This window comes from Ambystoma mexicanum, chromosome 2q (assembly GCF_040938575.1).
Source record: "Ambystoma mexicanum isolate Mex_15411 chromosome 2q, UKY_AmexF1_1, whole genome shotgun sequence".
Classification (NCBI taxonomy): domain Eukaryota; kingdom Metazoa; phylum Chordata; class Amphibia; order Caudata; family Ambystomatidae; genus Ambystoma; species Ambystoma mexicanum.
Genome location: NC_090924.1, coordinates 839,109,086 through 839,125,863, shown reverse-complemented (window position 1 = coordinate 839,125,863; position 16,778 = coordinate 839,109,086).

Sequence of the window (16,778 nt, the reverse complement as noted above, 5' to 3'; positions counted from 1 at the left end):
AGCCTACTGCATGCCCATTCATTCCAATGGGCGTCTCACCCGCCAAAAACAAAATCGGGTGATTTCACCCGCCTTTTGCGAGACAAATGGTTGAGAGCTATGATAACACAAGAGGCTAAGAGGTAAGACGCCTGAAGTAATTTTGAAGCAATGAAAAAACTGATTTCTAGCAGATATAAAGAAATATTTAGGTTGCATGCCACATTAGAATTGACACTGAAAAGGGACTTTCAGGCCCTGCTATTTGAAAAGGTCATAAAATCTAGCACCAGAAAGGTTCCCTTCAAAAGCCTTGGTGCAATGGTAGAATATCAGACTACAGTGCATGAGGTTGAAATGACTAGGAAGCTGTTGGAAATCAAATTTTTCTTTTTTTTTAAATTTGATTTATAACATCTCCCAATGATTGTGAGGCTTTTTACTCACTTGTTTAATGTCTTTAAAGTCATTTAAACAGTAAATTTGACATCAGCTAGTCCCGAGAGGGGTGACATGCTGTGGCATGCTGGAGTTCCAAGTGCTTTCAAACATTCAATTGCTGAAAGGTATGAAACATAAGACAAGAGACTAAGAGGTGAGATGCCTGAAGTAATTTGAAGCAATGAAAACACTGATTTGAAGGAGATATAAGACATATCTAGGTGGCATGCCACGTTAGAATTGACACTGAAAAGGGACTATTGGGCCCTACTGTTTGAATAGGTCATAAGAACTAGCACCAGATATTTCCAATATAAAGCATTGGTGTGACTGTAGTACTGCGGATTACAGGCTTACAGTGCGTGAGGTTGAAAGATCTAAGCAGCTGTCAGCATCCACATTTTTTTTTATTATTTGATTTATTAACATCGCAAAAGCATTGTGAGGCTTTTAAATCACTTGTTTAATGTCTAAAAAGTCATTTAAACAGTAAATTTGACATCAGCTAGTCCCGAGAGGGGTGACATGCTGTGGCATGCTGGAGTTCCAAGTGCTTCCAAACATTTAATTGCTGAAAGGTATGAAACATAAGACAAGAGACTAAGAGGTGAGATGCCTGAAGTAATTTTGAAGCAATGAAAACACTGATTTGAAGGAGATATAAGACATATCTATGTGGCATGCCACGTTAGAATTGACACTGAAAAGGGACTGTTGGGCCCTGCTGTTTGAATAGGTCATAAGAACTAGCACCAGAAATTTCCAATATAAAGCATTGATGCAACTGTAGAACTGCAGACTACAGTGCATGAGGTTGTAAGTTCTAGGCAGCTGTGAGAATCTACATTTTTTTTTAATTTGATTTATTAACATCACAAAAGCATTGTGAGGCTTTTAACTCACTTGTTTAATGTCTTAAAAGTCTTTTAAACAGTAAATTTGACATCAGCTAGTCCCGAGAGGGGTGACATGCTGTGGCATGCTGGAGTTCCAAGTGCTTCCAAACATTCAATTGCTGAAAGGTATGAAACATAAGACAAGAGACTAAGAGGTGAGATGTCTGAAGTATTTTTGAAGCAATGAAAACACTGATTTGAAGGAGATGTAAGACATATCTAGGTGGCATGCCACGTTAGAATTGACACTGAAAAGGGACTGTTGGGCCCTGCTGTTTGAATAGGTCATAAGAACTAGCACCAGCCATTTTTGACATAAAGCATTGGTGTAACTGTAGAACTGCAGACTATAGTGCTTGAGGTTGAAAGTTCTAGGCAGCTGTCAGAATCCACATTTTTTTTTTTTAATTTGATTTATTAACATCGCAAAAGGATTGTGAGGCTTTTTACTCACTTGTTTAATGTCTTAAAAGTCATTTAAACAGCAAATTTGACATCAGCTAGTACCGAGATTGGTGACATGCTGTGGCATGATAAGTACTTAAACTATGCATTTGATGAAAGTGTTTCAATATAAAACAATCCCACAGTGATTGAGAGGGTATTTTTCACTTGTACAATATGTTTGAACTCCTTAAAACTGCACATTTTCCATCAGCCAGTCCAGAGATTGGTGGCATGCTGTGGCACGCTGTGGCATGTGCCACATGTCACATTCGGCTCCTACCCCTTCTCCACTACGCCCTCTCAAATTGGGACTGGAGGCCGTTGTAATAGCTCGAGCTGGAACCATCTACAAGCCGGAAGTGTCAACAATGGAGCACTCATCCTCTCTGACCTTTCAGCACACTTCGACATGGTCACTTACCAAACACTAATATGAAGGCAGGCCACAGGCACTGGACTGGACCTCTTAAGGACACACAGTCCTTGCTCACATCCTCCTTTACCAATGGACACTGCTCAATGTGTGCCAGGGCTGTCACGTACTTAAAACAGGTGCTTCTGGCAGTGTTATGATATGATATGATATATGTCATTTATAACGCACCTATACACAAGTGTTTTAAGGCACGAAGAGGCAAGGGAGGGGAACAGAGGGAAGACAGAGACAACGATCTTACTACGCCAGGTGACATTGAGATCGTTCAAGTGCAGGGGAGGAAGGGAGGGGAACCGTTTAAACATGCTTGTTTTGCTATTCTCATTGCTGACTCTGTCCCAGCCCACCCCTGCCAAAGCAGCGCTTCTGATGCAAAGCCAAATGCTAATGGTATATCAATAAACCCATCCCGCCTCCCTGCCACTCAGTGCAAAAACACTGATTCTTGGCTACTATGCCAGTATTTATTGTAGCTTCATAATTGTCTCAATTCGATATCTGTTCAGCTGATATAATTGGAAATGTGCTTCCAATGTGCCATTTGGCATCTTCTTTTAACATTTCTGGAAGCTTGCGATCCACGCTCACTCGCATAGGGGCTCTTACCTCATTTGCCTTACCACCCAAGAAGGACATACAAACATTACATAGCTGATCCCAGAAGCAAACAGGGAAACTTTCCTGGAGGTACTAATATGTTCTCCCTAGTAGCACAGACTTGTGATACTTAAAGGAATAGTGCGCTCAAAATGTTATTGTCCCGAGCGTTCGGGCATGTGGTTTTAAGCAAACTGCAATCGATCGTAAAGACATTTCGTATGTACCTTACCTTAGTTTTCCTCACTTTTACACATGCAAAATCAACGAGCGGGGCGCAGCCATCTTGTGCTAATCTTATCCGTTGCCGCATCGCCCTAAGTTCAACTGCCCTTGTGCCATTAAATCATATCACCCGCCCCTGAAGCTGACATCACTAGACGTGTACGGCCCACTTCACAACGCGAATGCACGTCTCGTGTCAACGTTCTCTGTGCGTCAGCTAATGATGTGTCTCCATTAAAATGGCAGGACGCCTCTTTCCTCAATAAGTATAAACAGACCGCTTCTCATCAAACACATCAGAGTTGCTTTTTCAAACGTTTCGCTGCTTGTTTTGTATAGCTTGTGACTCGTTTCTGCTCTGTATAGCTATCTTCCTTGCTCGGAGGTCATGCAAACAGATACTTGTACTAGCATTACTATCGATTCTAATTTTGTCGTGTAATGGCAACAATACAGCCCTACCAGTACGAGCCAGAGTATTCTGAGGTGGAATTAGTTGAGAGAGAAAGATGCAGAAACGATGGGGCATCGGACGACAGCTGGGAAGACAAATTACTGGATCCTGAGCCAGAGCCTAGTCGCATGGAAGACCTTTCCACCTGGTGTACCTAAAGGAATATAGGGGCAAGAAAGCCTTCTTTTTTGTTTAAGGGGGGCTTGACTCAGAAAAGGCGTTTTGGCATGAACAAGAAAAGAGGAGAGTCAACAGCTACCCCTGGTCAATCGTGTAGAGGAAGTAGGCTTAAAAGAGGCAGGGAGCTAGTTTGCAAATACTAGCCAATAAAGGTCACAGGTAGGTTAGAGAGGAGTTGGATAATGATTAAATGTATTCATAGATTCAGACACGCATCTAAAAATAGTAGGTTCACAAGAGAAAAAACAAAAACAAAAAGAACCTTGAAAAATCGCATATTAGCCTCATTTGGCTTACAATGGAAAGTAAAACAGGTGACAAACTGTTGCTACATCACAGTTGGGTAAGTGAGGGTTAGTAGCATACATATATAGTGTGGATTTCAAATGCTACTGTTAGACTGGTAGTATGTTATTGCGGTCCGCAATAACATACTTCCATACCATACAATCATTATCCAACTCCTATCTGTGACCTTTAATGGCTAGTATTTGCAAACTAGCTCCCTGCCTCTTTTAAGCCTACTTCCTCACAAGGTCTGTGTTGAGGATTATGAGGGTGCTTATGCACGAAATTCACGTAACACTTCGCCCTTGCAATCCAAGTAACGAGTAAGTATACTCTAGATGTTATGTCACTTTGACCACCAAGGCCATTAACATTTCTTGTTTGTCTCCTATATTGTCGTAACTTTGATCTATCACTGCCAAATAAATGTAGCCTGGTAATTCAATACATCTCTCGCGATATGGAGAAATCACAGTGATCATCTTATGTGTCTTTCAATTTCAACTAAGAAACAATATTTCTAGGTGCACCAAACGTTATGGATTGCATGGGCGTTCACTTTTGAAATGTGTCTACACTTTAAAGCCCAAGCTGATAGATCCATGAAGTAACATTTGCCATAGGATACAGGATGCATTTTCAAGTAAGGTTTATACACTTATCAGGTTAATTTAAATACAGTATGTATGTTTCTCTTCCACAGTTGGTACAGGCTGGTGGCCTATTGTTCCTTTACATGGTGGCTTCATGGAAGGCTTGGACACTGCGTTTGACGATTAATACTCACCTTGTCCGAGTCGTTGGAGCCATTCACGCCAAATGCCCCAGTGACAGCAGACAGTACAGGCGATTTTTCCCACACTGTGTTGCAACCCGAAGCGTACTATGTGTAGTATATTTGTGCCATCAACATCAGCAACAAAATAAAATACAAAAGATCTTTTAAGAATAGTTGTTTGAATTTTTCAGTGAATCAAGGACACGCTCACTTGTCTATGAGAGACGTGAAAGAATGGTTGGTGCCCTTTTACGCTCACCTCCTCTGCAATAACCCATCCCTCCTCCATTGTAAACAGCCAAGGTGCCAAACACCATGTACACTTCAAAGGTATCTACCGCACAAGGGCCACTGTTCACATGGTCTCCCCAGCCCAGTGTCTCCAGGCTCCCCTCTCGCAGACCCCACCCCTGCAATCCACATAAGTGTGTCTCCCTTCAGCAGTGTTCTGGGACTTTTCTGCACGCCTCATGCCCATCCATCCCCCTCCACTATCAATGGCAGTTCGCACCTTTGGCCGTGCCCTCCCAGGGGGGCTGGCAGGGTTGGAACGGGCAAGGTGCCAAACACCATGTACACTTCAAAGGTATCTTCTGCACAGGGGCCATTGTACACATGGCCTCCCCAGACCCTGTTTCTCCAGGCTCCCCTCTTGCAGACCCGGCCCCTGCAATCCACATAAGTGTGTCTCCCTTCAGCAGTGTTCCAGGCCTTTTCTGCACACCTCACCCCCTCTCCATTATCAATGGCAGTTCGTGCCTTTGGCCGTGCCCTCCCAAGGGGGGGTGGCAGGGTGAGAACGGCCAAGGTGCCAAACACCATGTACACTTCAAAGGTATCTTCCGCACAGGGGCCATTGTACACATGGCCCCCCCAGACCCTGTGTCTCCAGGCTCCCCTCTTGCAGACCCTGCCAGAAACATGTCACACATTCACATACACACCCACTTTTCCAATCCTTATAAACCCCTTGATATTTATCCGGAGAACATCTCGGTGCACTGGAATTCAACTCTTGATCATGCTACCTGTTCTCCTGCTACTAACTCCCCTGCTTGCTGAATCTAATTGTTTGTTAGTCAAGGTAAGGACAGGTCACCTATTAACTTCACTATATTCATCTCTTTCTGATCTCAACATTTCTATCTATTTCGACCTAATGAATTCAGTAGTTTAATGTTCATTCATCTCAATGACTTTCCCATTGTCTAATGTTTCAAGTGTTCTGATCTCGATATATAGCAAATTTCATCAGTGTCAATTCTGATAGAATCACATCTTTCTCGGACCATGTCTATAGGCATGTTTCCTTTTGATGCATGAAAGTACATTCAACGGACGAGTAACACGTTACGATTTTCGTCACATCAATCAATTCTGTATGATAGTTAGCTCAGTGAATATTCGACTACGCTAGACAGGTTTTGCTTCTTTGACCAAAGCAAACATTGCATAGAAAACTGTGATACAATTCCATCAATATCATGCATTCAGTACGATTTCTTTGTAATTATTTATACTTTTTTAATACAGATCTTATAGATTTTTTAAGAATGCCTGCTTGTATGGTTTTGGGTTGCCGTTCTAGGAGCCATGTCAAAAGTCGGGGCGCAATCCTGTATACATTCAGCGAAGGATATTGATTTCATAAGAAGATGGGTTCAATATTGTGGTTTGTGGTGGACAAGATTGAAAGTAGAGCCCGGGCTGTCTTTGGAGACTTGAGGGCCAATCGATTCAGCATTTGCAGCCTGCACTCTACAGGCGATGTGTATGACCATTCGAAGTACACAAAAAAGCATAGAGCCAGAATGTTTCGTGAATTGCTTCCAAATACAATTCCAACTCTATTGATGCACATGCTGCATCAGATGAGTCCTGGATGATGAATTAGCTGTAGGCGGTGGGGTACTGAACAGGTAACTCCATGAACGCATTGGTGCTTTCGGTGTAAATGTGTCTTACTAAAGTTTGCATATCTACCAGATTGTATTACATTTTAACTATACCACATTGCACTATACATCTGTCCCTGGTTTATGGACCCTCAAATGAAGTAATTATGACCTTGGAAAACAATGCCAACGTGCCCTTCACAAGAAGCATAATGTTTTCGTAATCGTTTGCTTGACATGTCAATTTTTTTAGGAAAGCATACTGACGGAAGCACAGACCCTCGCAAGTGACGAAACCACCAACACGTCCAGTATACCAATGGTGAGCCCTACAGACGTGCAGAAGTTTATATTCTCAACAGTTGGATTTTCCCACATATCTAATGCAAATCTAATTTTCGCTTTTACCACTTGATGACAATGCATTGAAAATGAAGGAGCAAGATTCTGCATCCATTTATTTTCAGGAGTCAACAACAACTTCAAGCGCCTATCAGGTAATTTTATTTCACTTTTCAATCACAAGAATGTATTACGCTTGGAATTTCAAATAATATGAAAGCGTTTATGTATCCGGTCGGTTGTTTACACTAGGTGTCATTAATGGGTTTCTCTTTATATGTACCATTGTCTGCATCCCATTGTCTCGGTTCCGTTTCCCTGTTTTCATCGGTACTAAAACAGGTACTGTGTTACAGGGGGATGCTGGCACTTCGACTAAAATTACATAGTCCTTTGCAGCTGGTCCAGAGTATGAGGTATTCGTACTTACAGTTCCCTTGAATGAAAGAAAGTAAATCCTACATAGTATACTGTTAGAAAGTGACATTCATATAAACATGCAATGTTTCAAACTTTTCTGATTTCAGTTCTAATCTTATACTTCCTCCCTAATGCAGAATACTTTGCAAAATCTTTGAGGGCAACATTACAATCAGTATGTTTTGCACGGTGATCTCTGATCAAGTACACTTGCTATCAATCGGGGTGAAATTTGAAATGTATATTTTAACTAAATGACGTACACTGTTTGTGAGGGTATATGTGTAAGCGATGTGTGCGATGAAAGATTTTAATTTCCAATACGATTGACTTTTCTTTTTTTTAAATTAATATTCTATTCAAGGAATGTACACAAGGTGTGGAATTAGAGGTGGAGGCACATGTATCAGAGGTGGTGGACCAGCTTGCTGGTGCGGTCGTTAGAGAGAAGACCACGGTTTCACAGAAAATCAAGAAAACAAGGGTAACTAACAAACTATTTCGTTTTTCTAGAAGTGTTTTGGGCTGGTGTTTTCTTCATAACATGTTTTTGTATTTAAATTGCTATCTACTGTATGTGTGCTATACATTGAACATGTTTTTACAACCCATCTCCTAGAGGCCCAGAAGGAAAGAATTATAAAGACAAAGACAACAAATGAAACCAAAGATGCCGCTTGCCAAACAGATTTCACCATAGGCAACTACTATTTGAGGGCAGCGTGGTCTTGTCAATAAGCAGACTCGAGATGTTTATGTCCAATGGCCTGAAACTGAATTGAATGTGACCGGGAAGCCAGCAAAGTGTTCTTGGACCATTGCTACCATGTGAGAACTCGACAAGATGAAAATGAATATACTGAAGATGCTTTGGAATTCCTCGCTGACCACTTGACACAATTTACACCCGCGAATAAAGGTCCACCCAATAAACATTCAACGTTAATGGTTTCTCCAATTCGTGTGCAAATAACACACGCTGAACAAAAAGTGACTGAATCTTCAACTTAATTGACCGATGAACTTGCCAAAGATCTCGACTACAGTTTGTCTAGTTTGGGCGATTTGTCCACCACAGTTGACTCACAAACCACAATTGTGATGCTGGAAATGCATCGGAGGGACACGGCCTCTGTATCCTTGTCCTTTACTGCCTTTTTATCGTGTGTTCTGTCGTTTTTTCCGCGCAGGAGTTCATGGTGGTGCAGCTCTCTCTCTTTTGGTTTGGTGAACGGACCCGTGGGATACCCTTATGGCACCCATGGGTGGGGGTACAACCCTGTGCCCTTAGTGTATGTTTTGGGCTCCTGTGGGTGGCCCGCAGAGCAGGTTATGGGCTGGTGGCAGCTCCATGCTGAATTTGACAGGTGCACTGAGTATCCTCCATTTTGGGATACCCAGGCCCTGCCATTGGAATCAGTTGATTCCTGATGGAAAACAAGATGGCCCCTGTGGCCTCTTGCTTTCTATTACCTATTACCTTGTTTTCCCAAAGTCCTGGAAAGCCCCGACTCTGTCCCTTCCCCCTGACTGGCTGTTGGGTGGAAGTTCCATATATGGTGTTGTTGTGAAGTCCATTCCAGACTGACTGGAGCCTTCCCAGTGACTGTATGTTGTGGGTACGCCCTGTGGGTGGGACCCGGGTGAATGGAGTGTGTGGCCAATATACACTTCTTGTTGTGGCTGTCTGGTTTCTGGGATGAGAGACAAAGACTGAGACAGCCCTGCCCGAAATTGGCCTGAATGCAGTGTGTAGTGTTAAACGGCTGGGTAGTTGTCCCAATCCACATTCCTTGTTGTGAGTGTCTGAGAGGGAGGAGGATGGCCTGAATGCACTGTGTGCCTGATTGGCTGACTGACTGCATGAATGCCCTTCTGTATGATTGGCTGCTGAGAGTGACCCAGCAGTGTGGATGAGAGACAAGATAGTATATCTGGGGACCTCTCACCACTGGAAATTGTTCAGAAGCGTTCAGAAGCTGTGTCTACACTTTAAGAGTAACTGGAACTGCTGATCCTCGATGACCAGCTGGAAGACGAAGACTTGCTGTTGCATTTGCTTCGACCTGATCTGAAAGCTGCCGAACTCGTCAAGGACTGATCCGAGAGAGGACCTGGTAAGGCGCCCTCTTCCCGTGCTCTGAGGGACCATCGAGCACCGCTAACCTTCGCCGAAGCTCCCTGGAAGTCAGACCCTCGAAAGGCTGCCGACCCGAAACGGGACCGCTGAGGAGAACGAAGCAAAGCACCCGGACTTCGCCGCTGTCGAAGTCTATTGCCGTCGACCAGGGTTCGCAGGTTTGTGTAATCGCTGGAGGCCCGTCGGAGTTGTGTTGCCCAGCCGTGGGGACCACTTGACGCTGTGCCGCCGACGACCAGAGCAGCCCGCTCCTTTGCCTAAGAACATTTGAATCCAAGGACTCCCTTGTCCGCAACGTCGACCACTTTGTCCCGCCGGAGAAAGTCTAGGATGACCAACGTGCCGAGGAGAATCCGCTGGTGGGTTTCCCACCACCTGAAGGCCACAAAGACTTTGTCGACTCGACGCCCTTGTTGGGCCACCGTTCTTCTGAAACTCTTTGCGGTCCTGAACAATCCATCACCGAGGTGGCCTGCACACCTCATCCTCGCAGGACGTTGCTGATGAGCACCGCCTGGATCACCGTTGTGGTCTCGGCACCCTTGAACGTGTTGGTCGTCCTCGACGACAAGTTCACCATCTTCGACGCCTCTCGACGATCCGTGGCTCCTGCTTTAAAGGGAGTCACTCAAGAAGGATCCTTCGACGCGTCTTCAAAGAACTCTACTCCACCAGGTACATTGGGGGGTAAAACCTTAATAGGAGGAAATAAGGCTATTGAACAATATATGGACTGGGCTTGTGCTATATATCTTTATTTTACAGGTTGCCCAGGTGGGGGGATCTCCACACAGAACTGTGTCTAGTGGTAGGGGCCAGAAATCTGCCTATTGTTTCAACCATCTTGCGTTCCTTCCTATCTCTATTGCTGGTTTCCTCGTTATTGATCTGCGTGACATTTTAACCGTAGAGTTGATGCACTTTAATGAGATTTGATAACTTTGGTGGTACCACTTTAGAATTGTATATATTTATCATTGTTGATTTCCGAGTACAAAGTGCTTTAATTTGATCGTGTACATACCTTTGAATATTAATTATATAAAGACTGTGTTTTCAGTAATACAGTGTGTGGACATTCCTTTGTGGTGGTTCGGGGACTACACTGTACTTAAGAACCAGCACGCATCACCTCCTGAGAAGCTAGGCCTTGATTGCTCGCCCATTGCTACCGAATAGAGAATCTTGGCTGGGGTCCTCTGTGCCTCTCCTCTACCATATAGAGAGCAGAAGTACAGACACCCCCCTCCAGTCTTCACAACAAACATGCAGGACGATTGGCTAATAAAGGATAGGGCTCAAGACCTTCAAGGCATGACAACCCTGGGTCACTAGGACCTGCTCCTCCAATTCTGTTAAACAAAATCACCCTAACACTGAAACTGAAGAGTTGTAGAAGGCTTGAAAGCCTGGCCCATCGATCTTTACTAACCACCTACTCCAGGGTGCTTGAGAAGTAGTAACTGCTACTCTTCTTGCCTATTGGAAACTCGTTAGAGCTAGCCCACACCAGGGAGGCGGAGGTATTCTTGTAGCCAACGGGGCTAGCCATCAGGGCCAAGTGGCCATGGAAAAGGTGAAGGTTGACCTTAACAAATGCTGCATAACATAACACAATATAGCATAGCATAACATATGGATGGTTTATTCAGCAAGTGTTAATTGATGTTAAAACAAAATGTTCCTTTTTGAGGAATTGAAATGCATGCTGTGCACCCATTTTTAAAAGGGATGCAATTCCAGAAACAACATGTCCACTATGATGACACCCACGATTGGGCTTGGGAGTGAGTCTCACTGACCATGGCGGCCTAGGGGTGGGGTGGTGGACTGTCAGCTGTGCCATGAAGTAGGAGGTGATGGCATGAGGGACTGTGGCAGACCAGGAGGTAAGCTGGGGAGCATGTTTTGTGTGGGCTGAAGGGAGAAGACTGGAGCACAGTGCGCTGGGAACAGCTAGCCACTCTCTCCGAACGCATCTTGTGGTTCCTGCCCACCGTTGGAGGGTGATGACTGGCTGGATCCCTCTGTCGCAATCAGATGCAAAAACTGAAAAGCCACCCATCACCTCGAAAGCCAATGACCCTACATGGTACCTCCAGATCCCTTTTCAGAAGAACGTTTGTCTGTAATACAATCCATCTGCCAGAGACCAAAGAGGTCAGGATGGGCAGGACAGGGAGAGATACTTGCTTCCAGGCCCTGAATAGAATCCTGACTCTTCCTCACAAGTTAGCAATAAGTGACATTTTATGACATGTCACAGAGGCCTCCTATTCTGCACGATCAAAACCCTTCGAAAACTGCCCCCATCTGCACAATAGGCTTGAAATAGAACTGATGAAAAATCCTAGCATTGGCTAACCGAATGATGTCCTGAAGCCTGGCCCCAGAGCAAAATGTCTTGGAAGCCAAAACCCCCTGGCTGAGTTGACCCCAAACAACGAAATAACAACACCCACCTGCACCATAACTCAGTGCTCCCACCTAGACAGGGCCAGGAGGATAGCTCAGGGGCAATGCGTTTGTCTTGGAACAAGACAATGCAGACCCACACTGATTCGAATTCCGGTCCTACGCTTAGAGACTGATCTCCGGTATTATGCACGTTATATAAGATTCATTGATTGTTCAATAAAAGGACACACAAAGGGAACGTTTGTGAATGGAGACAGACAAATGATCAGCAGACCAATTTAAGCCGGCTGTCCTGCAGACACTGAACCATACAAAGTTGGGGACAATCTGGGAAACAAGGAAATCCAATAAATGCAGAACCTGCCTTAGGTCTGTGGTAATCATGAAATAGGGTCTCATCTGGAGAAATGTATCTTCCTGACAAATTAAAAGCCTTGACCTGCAACCCCTTTTAAAAGAAACTAAGCACATCAACAGTGCCAATTTAACAGCCAGGGCCTGAAGGGAAAAATCTGCATTGATGGTCCAACCACTGAATAGGGACAGCACTAGGTTGACATCCCACAAACAAGAATATTTGGGGTGGAGGGGTAGGAAAGTCTAATGCCTTTTAACAATCTGCAAATCAGTACCTGTTCCCCCAAAGGAAACCTTGAACCTGAATGTTTGAAAGAAATAGTGGATCTGTAAGTATTAATGGTACTATAAGAGACAGTGCAGGAGTCAACAAAGGCAACATATTTACCACCTGTGCTAATCCGGTATGGAAGGGATTTCTCATGTGCAGCAGTGAACTCATGCTCACCTGGTTGCATTATAAAGCGTAACCATGCCGGGGGCCCAGAAGAGCCAAAGCACTCTCTGAAAGGCATTTGGGAGACGAGTGAAGGTTGTGCTACACCTGATGCCCCACCCCATTTGACTTCTGTTGGATTCTAATTGAAGATTGGTGAAAGTAGCAAAGATAGTTCTGCCATTCCAAGCCTCTACATGGGTTACCCACCACATTAACTCTACCTTTGCTTCAGTGGAAAATGGGATTCCGCTTGAGTAACTTGGCCTTGCCGAAGTACCTGGATTTTTAACCACTGCAGCACCCTGCAAAGAAGGGGTCCTAAAAAATTGCCTGAATGGAAGATGATAGAAAAGCTATCAGCTTGGCCAGTTCCTGGTCGATATGATGGACAAGCAAGAGCCTGCTCTGCTCTCTTCCGATGGCCACCAGTTTCTTTTGTGGTACGATTAGGGTTGCTGCCCTGCACTCAGCCATACATCTCAGAAATTGCTGAGACAGTGTCATGACCAAATTCTGAAGGTTTATGATGAACTCGAAGGATTGCAGCTATTGGTCATAGTAGCTTGGTGACTCGGCGCGTGGGATCAAACCCATTGACAGTAAACACCTATTAGGTATTGGGACATGACAGAGTTGAAATTAATCGGAGCATAGCTGTTCATTTAGCACGCAAAGAAAAATAATTCAATAGATTTGAAGCAGTTGTGAGCACAAGAGAAAGAAAAAGCACATGTGATTATTGAAGCACCAACATCTTTTAGGGATACCAACAACAAGAAGTAGTTGCCTCGAGGACGGCCTAGTGTCCAAGCACGTGTCGGCTGTGATCGAAAGCACAATTAAATAGCTTCAGAACTATGGACTTTTGCACATTTTTTTCAACCAACACATAAGTGTACTTATTTTAGAGTGGTGAAGCGCAGGCCATCAGCACTAGCACTTTCTTTTTTTTAAATTGACTAGAAAGGTTTTGGGGATTACCTCCCAGTGTTGGCGCTGCTGCATTCCACACAACAAAAGCCTAAGGTCATAGCACACCCATCTATGGTTATAGACCATAGTGGTTATATTATAGTAGTTATATCATAGTTATATGGTTATAGTAAGTGGATCTAGCTCACCTGGACTAAGTCCCACCCACCTGGTGCCTTGCTGGTTGCCACTCTTTTCCCTACTTAAGGAGCCCTCCAGCCTTTTTTCCTTAGCAGCTGGGGAGCAGATGTAAGTGGATCTAGGTCACCTGGCTTAAGCCCCACCCACCTGGTGCCTTCCTGGTTGCCGCACTTTTCACCACTTAGCAAGCCCCGCCCACCTGGTGCCTTCCTGCTTGCCGCTCTTTTCCCTACACAAGGAGCCCAACAGTCTCTTTTCCTTTGCAGCTGGCGAGCAGGTGTAAGTGGATCTAGGTCACTTGGCCTAAGCCCCGCCCACCTGGTGCCTTTCTGATATGCTCTTTTCCCTACTTAAGGAGCCCTCCAGCCTCTTTTCGTTTGCAGCTGGGGAGCAGGTGTAAGTGGATCTAGGTCACCTGGCCTAAGCCTCGCCCACCTGGTGCCTTCCCGGTTGCCGCTCTTTTTCACCACTTAACAAGCCCCGCCCACCTGATGCCTTCCTGCTTGCCGCTCTTTTCCCTACTTAAGGAGCCCTCCAGCCTTTTTTCCTTAGCAGCTGGGGAGCAGATGTAAGTGGATCTAGTTCACTTGGCTTAAGCCCCACCCACCTGGTGCCTTCCTGGTTGCCGCACTTTTTCACCACTTAGCAAGCCCCGCCCACCTGGTGCCTTCCTGCTTGCCGCTCTTTTCCCTACTCAAGGAGCCCAACAGCATCTTTTCCTTTGCAGCTGGGCAGCAGGTGTACGTGGATCTAGGTCACCTGGCCTAAGCACCACCCACCTTCTTAGCCCTGCCTCTTCTTTCCTGCTCTTAACTCTTGGATCAAGGGCGTCTCTCGCCCGGGCGTCCAAAGTGAAGGGCAGTCAAAGAAAAGGGCAATTCCTGTTTGGACCTGTTCGGACTGTAAAAGCAAGGAAATATCGAGGCTGAGTACCACAAAAGGAAATGCGCCAAACACAGGCTATAAAGATTCACAGATCTTTAATCTACTGTACAGTTACAAAGAAACAGAAATACAGATAGCTATCTGGCTCTCAGTACATCACAATGAGTACCAGCCGATCAGAGTGAGGAAAGAGAGGTACTGGACATCTAAACAGTTGTATTATTTGTACATATCTTGTAATATTGTCCAGCCCCTTTACAGGTTAATAATCTGTGGTCTAGGGTTCGTGCCGAGTTCACTTATGGCTCATACAACAATATGCACATGGATTACTTTGGTTTGTATTTCGAACAAGTTACAATGGCAAAGTGTATTCCTGGGTTTAGCAGTAAGCCTTAGCACATATCCCTTTACAATGCAGTTCTGCCAGTGTCCACGCTTGACATTTGCATAGTATTGCCCTTGATGTATGTTCGTGGATGAGGCTTGTTAATGCAGACAATCCTTAGACCACAAGTCATGCTTGGGACAAGGTCTCATTACCTAGTCCAAACATTCGGCCCTCGGACAGTCTTAACCATTAACTAGGGTCAAAGGTCGGGAAGGCTCGGTTACAAGTTGGAAACACAGTCCACCATTTTAGAACACAGAATTACATATGAACAGAAATAAAAAAATGGCGGATGATCCTAAAATGGCGGCGAAGTCGATCTAGAATCGGAACTTTGCAACGCGGTTTTCTTCGCAGAGCGACTAGGCTTAGGCCAATAAATATTAGAAGGAGGTACAATATGATTCCCCGTTTAACAAACCCTCCTTTTGGCCTAAGCCAAGTCACTTTACGCGTAACTCCACGTCTCAATGTACATACACCCTGAATCACAATCATCAGAGATATCAATAGCCATAAGGTCTGCGACAGAAATTTCCTTCAACACAAATTCATTGGTCATTCTTTCCGGTGCGCGTACCTTTTGTCCTAGTGTTCCCATAGTCTGTGCACAACATCCTCCTAACACTGAACATATGGCAGGAAGACATTGTATACAGCAACAGCAAAACAACAGAACACCCAGAATAATTAGTAAGATTGAAAGTAGCTTCCATCCCCAAGATCGTAAAAAGTCCCAGAACCAAGCGCTAAGATCCCAATTTCCCTCGGGAACGTGCACTTCTGAACTAAGGACGTGCAGATTTTGTATAGCCTCAGAGATGGTTGGGGAGGAATCCAGTACGAAAACGCAGCAAGCGGACCCCACTAATTTGCATACTCCACCACGCTCAGCGAGCATAACGTCTAACGTCATCCGATTCTGTAATGTCACTAACCTTATTGCTTTCTGTTCTAGAGTCATGTTATAGAGTATGTCAGTGGTCCAGTTGATGGTTCTCTTCGGTACTCTCGCTAGTCTCCTAATATCCTAGGAGTTTAGAATTTTCCCCCAGAAAGGTAGGAAGGATTTCGCTACGTCACCCAGAACTTGCAATGAAGTATCCCCATTCTCTTCCCGCCTTGGACGAGCCTTAGAGATTTCTATAGTACTTGCTATGAATACCCCTGGTAACAGAATCCCTAAATAACAGGTTCCCTGCCAATTCCTAGGTAGCCATGGGAAAGCTTCATTACTGCAAACTAAATAGACAGGTTCACCTACATACAAAGGTCTGTCCTCACTGGTCAAGTTCCCAACATTGGTGCAACCCTTGAAATCACCCATTGACTGAGTACCATTCCTCTGTATGCAGAAAGAAACTGAATCGGGCTGTGGTTAACAGTGTAGGAAGGTGGTGTGGCATCCCTATTGCCTATAGGATCCATCTTGAAGGAGATCAAAGATTGAAAAGGTCAAGACAGTTTATCAGAAGGCCTAATGGAAGCAACATTAAGCTTGCTTCTATTTGCAAAAAGTGAGCATCCCAGGGGCGTTAGAACTCGTTTCTCAAACTCATTTAAATTTGTTCCATTAAAGTTCCCCGAGATGCTATGATTCCATCGGCCAAAGAATGGTGCCCTTAAAGAAGCATAACATACAGTAGTCAGAGGCAAA